The sequence below is a fragment of the Apium graveolens genome, chromosome 5, assembly GCF_009905375.1.
Source record: "Apium graveolens cultivar Ventura chromosome 5, ASM990537v1, whole genome shotgun sequence".
Lineage (NCBI taxonomy): Eukaryota > Viridiplantae > Streptophyta > Magnoliopsida > Apiales > Apiaceae > Apium > Apium graveolens.
Genome location: NC_133651.1, coordinates 176,532,176 through 176,544,616, shown reverse-complemented (window position 1 = coordinate 176,544,616; position 12,441 = coordinate 176,532,176).

Sequence of the window (12,441 nt, the reverse complement as noted above, 5' to 3'; positions counted from 1 at the left end):
TTGCTCTAGCAGAAGAAGGCTTCACTGTAGTATGTGCTGATGGATAATGAGCATATTCTGATGTTTGTGTTTGAGGAGGGATAGGAGTAGGTTCTGATGGTTGTGGTGGAGGTTGTGGCTGAGGTTGTGGTTGATGCTGTGGTTGTGGTACATCATGATAAATTTCAGAGTATTTGGCAACATCAGCATTTATCAGGGCTTGTTTGACAACTAAGGGAATTCTAAGAGGTCTCAAAATTGACTTTTTGTTATCAGCATTTAGTAAATCAGTAAAAGCCCTTTTGGCTAGCTTAAAGGATTCTAATAGGTCACTGGCTAAGATAGGTTCATCTTCTGTACAGTGACTATAAATTAATTGACAGAATCTAGCAAAATAGACAATATTCCTATCCTCTTTCATTCTATCACCAATAAAGCATAACACAGTTCTAGCAAAATCAAAATGAGACTGATGGAGAAGAGCATACCCAATTTGTTGAGACAAGATTGGAATGACATCAAAATTTGTACATTTGTTACCAAATGCCTTTGTGATGCAGTCAAAGAAAAAACTCCATTCTCGGCACATGTGTGCACATTTGAGTTGACCCATTTTTGCTAAACTTTCTTCATAGCCCAAATCAGCCATCATTTCCTGAAGCAGTGGTTCCTCAACAGCAGCACTAAATTGAACATTTTCTGGTAAATGGAGAGCCCTGTGAACCACTGTCGAAGTAACAACATAATCCTCCTCATTTGCTGTAAAGACAATACTAGGAGATCCACGCTTACCACCATCATCATAAACCCCTGTTCTCCAGAATGTCAGCACTTGTGATCCAGAAAAACTTGATGGTTGAGTCAAAGCGTATCCGATTTCACTATTAGCTAAAAAGTCCTGAACAAAGTGAAGTTCTGACGGGGCTTCTTGCGTGGTAAGAATGGTAGCATAGTTATTAGGAACAAACTTTGCTCCATTGAAGATAATACCTTTAGGTGCCATGGAGAAATCAGTGAAAAATTTGAGTGTCTGAAAGGTGTTCAAGATAATGCCTGTCTGATAAATCGTCAGAAAATAGTGAGAGTATAAGAGTAAAAAGAGAGAGATAGAGTATAAAAGTAAATAAAAGATTTTACAATCTTTTCTCTCTTTTACTTATACATGGAAAAGATAACCATTGAGACGAATATGAAAGGTCTTTGGACACCTGTCAGGCATGCAGCAGTAAAAAAATAATTAATGGGCACGGGTATTCAGTAATCATTACTTATCACATGCAGTTTTTCAAGGAGAAAAACCGTCCCACTAACCAAGTAATCCCATTAATCAAGTAATCCCATTTAAACAATTAGTCTGGTAAAATAATCCCATTTAAGAATAACCAAAAATAAACCAAGCAAATAAACACTACCACGTGAGCAGCAAAACTTGATTATTATCAGAATATAAAGGGTCATCAGAATATGAAATGACTCAGAGGAAAAATCTTGCAATAAAGTAAAATTTCATGAATATATCAAATGAATACATTTCATGAAACTTAAATTACATGCAGAAAATTACAAGATTGCCCTATTCAAAGTGAATGTCTATTTCTGTAATTCTTCACACAAATACTGATTTCGTTTCTTTAGAACTTAATCATCAGAATTTCCATCATAACTTGTCCTCAGAATTTGTGCAACTGACACTTGGATTGTTTATCCAACACAACATTGACCATCACAGTTATTTTCATCACTCATAAAGATTAAAATCTGATTCACTTCAGTACATCTTAGAAATAAGGCATAACTAAGAACTTTGCTCAAAATCTGTCATTATTCTGAAATCTACTATAGAATGAGTTCATGCATGAGTCCAGCTCAACTGTTTTGTGCTCATTTTATGCATCTTTTGAAATTCCATTTTACAGTGGCTTCTCAGTGTAAGTAAGTCACGACTGCTTATCAGAATTTATGCTATTGTCAGAGTATTTCTCCAGTAATCAGAGAATGTGAAAAGTCACCAAGAAAATTTTATTTTGCTTTTCTAATGCATATAACTTAATACCAGCAATGCACTTGGGTCTTCCCTTCCACATTTTTACTCTAGATCTCAAAGGAGTACCTGATTTTTCTTTTGTTTTCTTTTCTTTTTCTTTTAATAAGTGAGGCTTATCAGCACTTAGTACATCCATCAGATTTACCAACATCAGAACTTAACAGATAAGAAGCACTATTCTAGTTTTGGACTTAGTTACAAGATACACAAAGTAAACTTTAACTAAGCTCAATATCAGAATTTGCTTGCGTTAAAAGATTTCCACATAAACAATTACTTCATACATGGGATCTTTAGTATATTAAAGATTACTAGGTCAGCATCTAGCACAATTATTCTCATTGGATTTTATAGTCACAGAAACATGCATATCACTATCAAAGTTTAGAAATTCACATCAGACAACAATCAGCACTTAAGCAAATTTCAATTTAAGCACAGAATACACAAAGATAGTAATATCTGTAAATACTGATCATAAAGTCTGATGTATCAGAACATAAACTAAGCAGATTTAGAGAAAGAACCTGAAACCATTCCAAGTTCATTTACCAATCTTGTAAAGGTTGCTTCACATAGTGGTTTTGTGAAGATATCTGCTAGTTGTTGATCTGTTGAAACAAAATGCAATTCCACTATACCTTCATCCACATGTTCCCTTATGAAGTGGTACCTAATGCTTATGTGCTTTGTCATTGAGTATTGAACTGGATTACCTGTCATAGCAATAGCACTTTGATTATCACAGTAAATAGGGATTTTAGAAAATTCTAACCCATAATCCAGTAACTAATTCTTCATCCAAAGAATCTGTGCACAACAGCTTCCTGCAGCAATGTACTCTGCTTCTGCAGTTGATGTGGAAATTGACTTATGTTTCTTGCTAAACCAAGAAACCAATCTGCCTCCAAGAAATTGGCAGCTTCCACTTGTGCTTTTCCTGTCAATTTTATATCCTGCAAAATCTACATCTGAGTAACCTATTAGCTTAAAGTCTGATTCTCTAGGATACCACAATCCCAGGTCAGCTGTACCCTTAAGGTACTTGAAAATTCTTTTCACAGCTGTTAAGTGAGGTTCTCTTGGATCTGCTTGAAATCTTGCACAAAGACAGGTAGCATACATGATAACAGGTCTACTTGCAGTTAGATAGAGTAATGAGCCAATCATACCTCTGTAAATAGTAATATCTACTGATGTACCAGTATCCTTATCCAATTTTGTTGCAGTGGCCATAGGAGTGGATTTACTTGAACAGTCTTGCATTCCAAATTTCTTCAACAAATTTCTGGTGTACTTAGATTGACAAATAAAAGTTCCTTCTTCATTCCGCTTGACTTGAAGGCCCAGAAAATAGCTGAGTTCTCCCATCATACTCATTTGATATCTTGACTGCATCAGTTTGGCAAACTTTTTACAAAGTCTGTCATTTGTAGAACCAAAAATGATATCATCAACATATATCTGCACCAAAAGTAAGTCCTTTCCATGGTTGATGTAAAATAATGTTTTGTCAATAGTCCCTCTGTTAAATCCACTTTCCAGAAGAAACTGAGCTAGTGTCTCATATCATGCTCTTGGAGCTTGCTTAAGGCCATAAAGTGCTTTGTTAAGTCTGTAGACATGATTAGGAAATTTTACATCTACAAAACCTGGAGGTTGTTCAACATATACTTCCTCTTCAAATTCTCCATTGAGAAAAGCACTTTTCACATCCATTTGAAAGACTGTAAACTTTTTGTGAGCAACATAAGCCAAAAATATCCTTATGGCTTCCAATCTAGCAACTGGTGCAAATGTTTCATCATAATTAATTCCCTCTTATTGAGAATATCCTTTTGCAACCAGCCTTGCTTTATTTCTTGTAATTATGCCATTACTATCAGTTTTGTTTCTGAACACCCACTTTATACTAACAACAGATCTGTTCTTTTGTCTTGGCACTAGGGTCCAGAATTTATTTCTTTCAAATTCATTTAACTCTTCCTGCATTGCTTGCACCCAATCAGCATCTTGAAGAGCTTCTTCCACTTTCTTTGGTTCAGTATGAGAGAGAAAAGAGTGATAAAGACATTCATTTGATGTAGTTGTTCTAGTTCTGACACCTGCATCAGGATTTCCAATAATTAAGTCAGGTGTATGTGCTTTAGTCCACTTCCTTGCAGATGGAAGATTTTCTCTAGAACTGGATGCTCCGCCATGATCCATGTTGTCTTCATCAACATTTTCTGATGCTCCCCCTGAAATTATTCTCTCTGAGTTGGATCCTTCAGAATTTGAGTTTCCAGAATTATCAGCACTTGAGTTTCCAGAATTATCAGAACTTGGCCCATCAGAACTTGATGAATCAGAACTTGAAGAGCCTGTTGTAGGTTCTGATGCTTCTTGAGATGTGGTTGTATCTTCAGTATGCTCCCCCTGCACAGGTGCATCTTCCTTTGGCGTAGTCACCACAGTTTCAATAACATCAGAGTTTAATCCATCAGAGTTTGCAGTATCAGGATTTAGACTGTCAGGATTTACAGTATTGGAATTTAAAACTTCATTCTCAAATCTCAGCTGATCATGATCATTGAAATCTTCAAGTCCTGTAATCTTCTTATCATCAAAAGAGACATTGATAGATTCCATGACAACCCTTGTTCTTAAATTGTAGACTCTGAAGGCTTTTGTGGAAAGTGGATATCCAACAAAAATTCCTTCATCAGCTTTTAGATCAAATTTGGATAGCTGTTCAGGATGAGTCTTAAGAACAAAAAACTTGCATCCAAATACATGAAAATACTTCAGATTTGGCTTCTTTTTCTTCACCATCTCATATGGTGTTTTTCCATGCTTGTTAATGAGTGTTGCATTCTGAGTAAAACAAGCAGGCTGCACAGCTTCAGCCCAAAAGTAGGTTGGCAACTTTGCTTCATCAAGCATAGTTCGTGAAGCTTCAATAAGAGTTCTATTCTTTCTTTCAACAACTCCATTTTGTTGTGGAGTTCCAGGAGCATAAAATTCCTGCTTTATTCCATGGTCTTTGCAAAACTCTTCCATGAACTCAGTGCCATTATCACTTCTTATGATCTTCACAAAATCTTTGACCAATTTATCCAGTTGCTTGACATGATCAATCAAAATAGATGCAGTTTCACTTTTTGTGTGCAAGAAATACACCCATGTGTATCTGGTGAACTCATCCACTATGACCATATCATATTTCTTCTTTGCAATAGACATGACATTTACTGGACCAAATAGATCAACATGTAGTAGGTGATAAGGCTCAAGAATTGAAGATTCAGTCTTGCTCTTGAATGAAGATTTTCTTTATTTTGCCTTTTGACAGGAATCACAAAGGCCATCAGGAGCAAATACTGATTTTGGAAAACCTCTCACAAGATCTTTCTTGACTAGTTTATTTATATTATTGAAATTTAAATGAGAGAGTTTCTTGTGCCAATTCCAGCTTTCTTCAATTGATGCTCTACTTAACAGACAGATTGCAAAACCATCAGTACTTGTTGAAAGCTTGACTTCATAAATGTTACCATGCATGTATCCTTTGAGAACAACTTTGCCTAAAGATTTGCTTACAACTTCACAGTGTTCTTCAAAGAAATCCACATGATAACCTCTATCACATATTTGACTAACACTCAGCAAATTGTGTTTAAGTCCTGAGACTAGAACTACTTTTTCAATGATGATATTCCCCAGATTGATATTGCCATATCCCAAACTTTTTCCCATGTTGCCATCTCCATAAGAAACACTTAGGCCAGCTTTCTCCAGAAAGTCTGATAGCAGGGCTTTATTTCCAGTCATATGTCCTGAACATCCACTGTCCAGAACTAGGATGTTTTTCCTATTGCCCTGCAATCACAAAGACCACTAATGATTAGTTTTAAGGACCCAGACTTTGTTGGATCCTTTGGCCTTATTAAGTTTGTTAACATTTGCAGCAGATTTAGTATCAGAGTTTATGTTAACATTTTTCTTATCAGCATTTACACTATCAGACTTTGCATCAGAACTTACACTAGAAGGAATAATACTAACTTTCTTTAAAGAAGGTTTTATTTGATAATAATCATAGTACAAACTATGATATTCCTTACAAGTATAAATGCAATGCCATAAAATTCCACAATGAAAACAAGGATTTTGTGGCCTATATCTAACAGACTGACTCTTAACTTTTGACTTTGAAGGTAAGGAGTTTATGTTCTTTATTTTCCTGCAAAAAGAAGACAGATGGTTAGAATTTCCACAGTTATAACATTACTTTCTAGGGGCATTAGGAACAGGCTTATAATCATTACTTTTATTTACACCTTCCTTTCCATTCCTATTTTTCCTAGGTGGCTTTACCTTGTTTACATTCGTAACATCTTTCAGCTTATGCTTAAGCTGCTTCTTTGTCATTAAGCCTATGTTTACTTCAGTTGGCTTACCCTGTTTTGGTTTGTCAGAAGTTAATTTCTCTTTAACTTCTGATTTATCAATATCAGACTTTACAGCTACAAACTTAACAGGATTTACCTTTGGCTTTTGTTTAACAACTATAGGCCCAATCTCTATAGTTCCCTTATCATTTTTATCATCTCCATAATCTAAGCCCTCTTTCTAGTTTCCACTACTAAGAATACCCTGAGTTGCTTTACCAGAGTTAGTCCAAGTCCTGATAATCTCTCTTTCCTTTTCTAACTCAGTTTTTAAAGATTCATCCATTTTAAGTACTTCATCCCTAACATAGAAAGCATCATCTCTATCTTTCTGAGTTTGATGGAACATGACTAACTCTTTTTCTAAATAATCATTCCTCGTTTTATAAGCAAGATTTTCAGAAGTTAATCTTTCACATGTTAAAGTTTGATCTCTATAACTAATGAACATGGTTTTAAGATATCTTCTCAACTCATTAATATCATCAGTATGAAAGGCATAAGTAGTTTGAGGTACCTTTAACTCAGCAGCATCAGAACTGCTATCAGCATTTTCCATCAAGGCATAGTTCACCTCACTTTCAGAATCTGAAGTGTCTGTCCAGCTTTTCTTCTTTGTGACAAGAGCCTTGCCTTTGTCACTCCTCACTTTCTTGCAATCAGGAGATATGTGGCCTTTCTCACCACAGTTGTAGCATTTGACATTTATGTATTCTCCTCTGTCAGACTTTCCTCCTTTGCCTTCAGATTTTCTGAAACTCTTCTTATCAGAACTTGCACCTTTCCTGGAAGACTTCTTTCCCTTTCTGAATTTCCTGTATGCAATCCTTGTGATTCCTTTCACCATAAGAGCACAGAGCTTCAACATCCCTTTATCAGGATCCATCTCAGGTAAGCTTTCAGTTTTTGAGTCATCATCAGTATCAGAACTTGATGATTCAGTATCAGACTTTGTGATGAGAGCTTTTCCCTTGCCTTTCCTTGATGCAGCTGCTTTAGGGGATTCCTCCTCGGCCTTAAGAGCAACAGTCCTTGACTTTCTTCCATTCCTCTTGCTTATTTGTTCCATCTCAAGTTCATGAATCTTGAGCATCCCATAAATTTCATCAAGAGTTGTTTCTTCAAGAGCATAGTTGTCTCTTATAGTGGTGGCCTTCATGTAATAACCCCAAAATTTTGGACTTTTTGTAACCCTTATGAATAGTGATTTTGATGATTATGCTGAATAAGAAAACTTTTCATGCCACACTTTGTAGGGGTTCTTTTATTGTTGTTCTGAGATCTTATTAGTACTCTATTTGGTATATAAGTGTATGTAAAGATCGTCAGAATCCAAATTCGAACACTTTGATTTTTCCCGAAAATCCACTAGATACCAAAAGAATTGAATATAAGGTAATAGGATAAAAAGGATTTAAATTCAAGGATTATAAGAGAGGATCATAAAAGGAATATAATGTATTGAGAAAGGTTAAGGGAACCCAAGTAATAAGATCCCGGGTCTGATCCCTCAAACGATAAACGAAAATGAAAGTTAAGCGAACCGTATAGCAGATCAGCGATCATTAGCCAAGTAATTAGGAGTTAATCAAAGAGGTTAGTGATGATGATGTCATCACACCAACAAGAAGAAGACAAGTGTGGGAAGATGACATAGGAGGATGACATAAGCATGACCAAAAGGGAAGGAATTGTTGGTTGATTATAAGCCACACAAATTTTACCATGGTTAAAAGGTTAATTAAACAAAACAAAAAACAAAGCAACCAAGCCAAAACAAATCAAAAACACAAAACACAAAGTTGACTTTCATTTTCAAAGCCAAGAAGCTCTCGGCTTCATCTTTTTTTCATAGAAGAAAAAAATTCAAATTCAAGTTCCAAACCTTGTTAATTAGTGAGGTAATTGTCCAAGGTTCCTTGTACATAGATATAGACATCCTTTGAATCTAAGCTTCCAATTCCTTCACAATCTCTTCCAATAATTCATGAAAGAAGAGAGTGAATAGTGTTTTTCAAGAACTTGAAATTTTGATCTTGTGTTTTTGTTTAGATAAAGCTTTAGTATGGATTTTCCAAGGTTGTTTCAGCTCATTAGTTACTCCTACTCTCAAGGATGGTATAATCTCTTAACCTAGCATTATTATTAAATGTTAAGAGCTTGTTATGAGTAGTATAGTTCATGAGAAGCATGGTTATTGAATATTTAGAGATTGGTTGGTTTTGTAATGTTTTTGGAGTTGTAAATCTTGATTATTAGTTAATGAACTTAAGTATAAGCTTTTAGTTCATGATTTAGAGTAGTATAAATTGGAGAACTTGAGATGTTGGGGCTGTTGTAGTAGAGTATGGATGGAGTTTGGTTGTAGTAATGATTGTGGGATTGATTGTGGATTGATTTGGAGTTGTACAAATTTGGTAATCGCGTAAACATAGCCGTCGTAATGCCCGATTTACCTTAGACTGCTTTTGTTCTTAACATCAGGACCCGTGAACTCACTTTTAGGTTTTGACCATTGCCATTATTAGATAGTTCATGTTACGATCTTCATTTTGATATGTGGTTCGCTTAAATCTGATGTACGGTTTAGGAGAAACGACCGTTTTAAGTAACGGCGTTTCGCGACCGAACCATTACCCCTCGCCTTACTTTGAAACCTTGGTTAAGGCCCTTAAATGACTAACTGGAATATGAAACAATTATGTAAAGTGGATTAGGCAGTTGGTAGGGTACTCGCAAAAGAATTGCCTTAAAATTCCTAATGGTTAATTTATTAAAAATGGTGGAGCCGAGGGTACTCGGGCGACCTAAGTGAATCGTTAAGCGCAAAAGCGAACGTTAGGGTCTAATTGGTTAATGTATAGATTCATAAGCGACTTTGGTTTAATTCTAACTTATATATTGTTTATAGGTTACCAGACTCGTCCCAAGACTTTTATCACCCCCAGTCGCTCAGGCAAGTTTTCTACCCGTTATACTGTTATTGTGATGTATATATGTATATGCATTATCTTGTGATAGATGCATGATGGTAAATTAGCAAATCTTGCGATATATTGGAGCATGCTGATATGGTTTATATGCATGTCTGTTTCGTAATCTTGATATCTATCTGTTGATTCCAATTCTTATAATTGCATAATACCTATGCTAGAGATAAGTAGTAGTTGCGTATACCCTTAGTATAGGGGACCCAAAGGCGAACATTTTCTAAAACCGGGAGTCGATGTTCCCGAGTATATTATATATATATTATATATATATAGATATAGTTTTCAAAACTATTAATCGAATAAGGTTTATTCGATAACTTTATTTTTATTAATGAATATTACTTTGAATATTCATTCGAGGACTTATGACTCGGTTTATTTTATTTAATGAATATTATTTTGAATATTCATTCGAGGACTTATGACTCCGCTTATTTACTAAATAATATTCTTTATTTTATTAAAGAATAATGTTTCGATAATCAAACTATTTTTCGATTATTCAAATAAAGATCGTACTTTCGTATAAGTATATCTTTGGTTATTTAATATTCGTAATCTTGGTTATCTAAAACTTCTACTTCAATTATTTTTATAAAGATTATTCTTTATGGGAATATTATTTAAATAATAATATTCAGATATTTTCTAATATATTGGGACTGATTTATTTTATTAAATCAGCATTACTCCAAACATTCTTAAAAATGTTTTCGAGTCTTCAAAATGATTTTTAAAAGTTCGGGAAGTAAGTCCATCTAATTGAGTCGGCATAAGCGATAGGTCGGGGTACGGTCTATCAAAGTGTAAGTGGCTAGGTGGCAGCCCATCAACGCGTAAGAGGCCGGGTGGCGGTCCAGCACAAGGTCCTAATGAGGCCAGGGTGATGACCGGTGGGGGATTCATCCATCTACTAGTAGAAAAGGTTACTTATTGGTATCTTTGCCTGATCAACGAGATATCGGGTTTATGCCAAATTTCTTTTCTTTTCAAAATTCATTGGATATTGCAACTCTGATCATACTTTACATGACATGGGTTTTCAGGAAATGTATGAGATATATATATATATATGGATATATGTATATATATCGGGACTTAGTGAAGTATCTCGTAACTTTATTTCATTCAATAAAATTTCAAAGATCGAATCTATGCAAGTCTTTTGTGGTAGTCCCACCTATGTGATGAACTTCGAAAACTTATTATACTTTGAACAGTGGTAGTTCAAGTAGTTTTCTAAAATGGTATAAGTATAGTGAAGTAATTGGTAACTTCATCTTCCTTTAAGCTTATATCCAGTAAGTAATTACCTTACACTTGATAAAGGTTTCTAGTAAGTTATCTATTTAAATACTTGCATTATTGTTTACACTATATATTATCTTGCGAGCTGTAATGCTCACTCTTGCTTCATTTCTTCATCACACAACAACAGTTAGGAAAGATGGCCAGACTCAAGCAGACCCAGCGCAAGCGCGTGGGAAGCATCCCGCGTCTTCCCGTTGATATCGTAGCTGCTATAGCTGCAGAGATAGATCTATTTGTAGATCAGGCATTCTACTTTTGGGAATCAATTATGTATAGTATAACTTGTGACAGATAATGATAATTAACTGTAAACTTATCAAGTAATCATTTTGGGTTGTAATAACTTTTAAATTGTGGATTCAAGGACTTGTACTTATTTCAATTTCATATCTGAGACTATAACGTGTTGTGGTGTGTGTTAGTGTGGGGTCACAACATGAGGATTTTTATTATTAATTAAGTTAAGTGATATTTTGGAAAGAAAGACTGTGACGACCCGGATCCCCGACCCCGGATCTGGGGGTGTTACACTTCAAATCCCAACATTCAGAAAGAGCTAATAGGAATTTAAGATTTGAATCTTCAAGATCATATTCCTTGTCAACTAGTGACAAATCATTCAAGAGTTTGACAAATCTGTCATACAAACCAGTTAATGACTCATCAGGCTTTGAGTCAAAGTGTTCATACTCTTGAGTAAGTATAGTCTTCCTGTTCTTCTTAATTGAATCAGTTCCCTGGCATCTTGTCTCCAAGGAATCCCATATCTCCTTTACAGTCTTGCAGTTAATTACCCTGTTTGACATTACATTATCAATGGCACTATGCAGCAAGTGTCGTACCTTAGCATCCTTAGCAATTGATGAGATATCTTCAGCAGTGTAATCACTCTTCTCCTTTAGTACAGACTTTGCTGGTTCACCTGCAACTACAACAGAGAGTTTGGTTGGCTTGTGTGGTTCTTCATTGATTCTGTCAAGGTATTCTGGATCAGTAGCTTCCAGAAACATAGACATCCTCACCTTCCATATGGGATATTCAGATGGTTTTAGTATGAGAACTCTAATAGTCTCATATCGACTATGGATTTGAGTCTTCGGAGGTTCTTCAATTTTGGTGGGCTTGGTTGGAGTTTGTTCTTCTTCAGACAAGATTGTTTTTGGATCTTAAACTGTTTGTGTGTTAACAGATCTGCTCTGATACCACTTGTTAGGTCACCCACACTGTAGAAGGGGGTTGAATACAGTGTTTATCACAATCAAATCGAATATAAGAACACAAGTAACAGAAAACAGATTTTATTCAACACAATAAACTCTGTTACAATATGGAACTGTCCTCTCTCTGTGATGAACAACTTATCACGAGAGCTGCTAGGGTTACAATAAATAATAACTTCGATTATGATAACACATATAGTGTAAACCCTATGTCTGTGTTTATATACTACACAGTTACAAGATAATCTCTAATTGATATTGAATATGATTCTGTATCCTAAAATATATCAATTAGATATCTTCTTTTCCAAGTCTTCTATTTTCCATAGAAATCTTCTCCATGCATATCTCTTCTTTATTTAGTCTTGATCTTCTTTCCTTTCAATCAACCTTTCCTTAACTGTTCGTCCTTCCACACTTAAGTTCTGATATACATCTTCTGACAATTATCTCCTGATAGT